Source organism: Triticum aestivum, unplaced genomic scaffold, assembly GCF_018294505.1.
Source record: "Triticum aestivum cultivar Chinese Spring unplaced genomic scaffold, IWGSC CS RefSeq v2.1 scaffold78400, whole genome shotgun sequence".
In the NCBI taxonomy this organism is placed as follows: domain Eukaryota; kingdom Viridiplantae; phylum Streptophyta; class Magnoliopsida; order Poales; family Poaceae; genus Triticum; species Triticum aestivum.
This window is the reverse complement of record NW_025300284.1, coordinates 59-913: the sequence shown is the minus strand read 5'-3', so window position 1 is coordinate 913 and position 855 is coordinate 59. Positions and strand designations below refer to the sequence as shown.

The 855-nt window shown below is 52.7% G+C and overlaps 1 non-coding gene and 1 pseudogene across 1 annotated transcript; both read left to right on the top strand.

Moving 5' to 3' along the window:
• The first annotated feature begins 41 nt into the window (after nt 1–41).
• Nucleotides 42–160, top strand: LOC123179260 (5S ribosomal RNA). The gene has a single exon (XR_006490231.1). It is a non-coding gene; the product is annotated as a 5S ribosomal RNA (ribosomal RNA).
• Nucleotides 161–457: 297 nt separating this feature from the next.
• Nucleotides 458–612, top strand: LOC123179261 (uncharacterized; annotated as a pseudogene).
• The last annotated feature ends 243 nt before the right edge of the window (nt 613–855 follow it).

Sequence of the window (855 nt, the reverse complement as noted above, 5' to 3'; positions counted from 1 at the left end):
GGAGGGGCAAGGATAAGGGACGAAGACCGGGGTAACATGTCGGATGCGATCATACCAGCACTAAAGCACCGGATCCCATCAGAACTCCGAAGTTAAGCGTGCTTGGGCGAGAGTAGTACTAGGATGGGTGACCTCCTGGGAAGTCCTCGTGTTGCATTCCCTTTTTAATTTTTTTCGCGCCGCTTGCAAAACACAACGCACGTGTAAGTAATATATTTACCGTGTTTTATTATTTTGCACGAGTGCGGTAAGTCATAGCTGGGTGCTCACGATTCACGGGTCCAGCGTCGGCGTTGTGGCGCGGCAAGCGTGCACTGGTGCGGTTGAGAGGGAGGGGTGGAAACCGCGTTAAACTCGTCTCCGTAGTTGAGAGGGAGCGGCCAAAGCAATGTGCAATCGTCTTTGTAGTGGAGCTGGGAGGGGCAAGGATAAGGGACGAAGACCGGGGTAACATGTCGGATGCGATCATACCAGCACTAAAGCACCGGATCCCATCAGAACTCCGAAGTTAAGCGTGCTTGGGCGAGAGTAGTACTAGGATGGGTGACCTCCGCTTGGGCGAGAGTAGTACTAGGATGGGTGACCTCCTGGGAAGTCCTCGTGTTGCATTCCCTTTTTAATTTTTTTCGCGCCGCTTGCAAAACAAAACGCACGTGTAAGTAATATATTTACCGTGTTTTATTATTTTGCACGAGTGCGGTAAGTCATAGCTGGGTGCTCACGATTCACGGGTCCAGCGTCGGCGTTGTGGCGCGGCAAGCGTGCACTGGTGCGGTTGAGAGGGAGGGGTGGAAACCGCGTTAAACTCGTCTCCGTAGTTGAGAGGGAGCGGCCAAAGCAATGTGCAATCGTCTT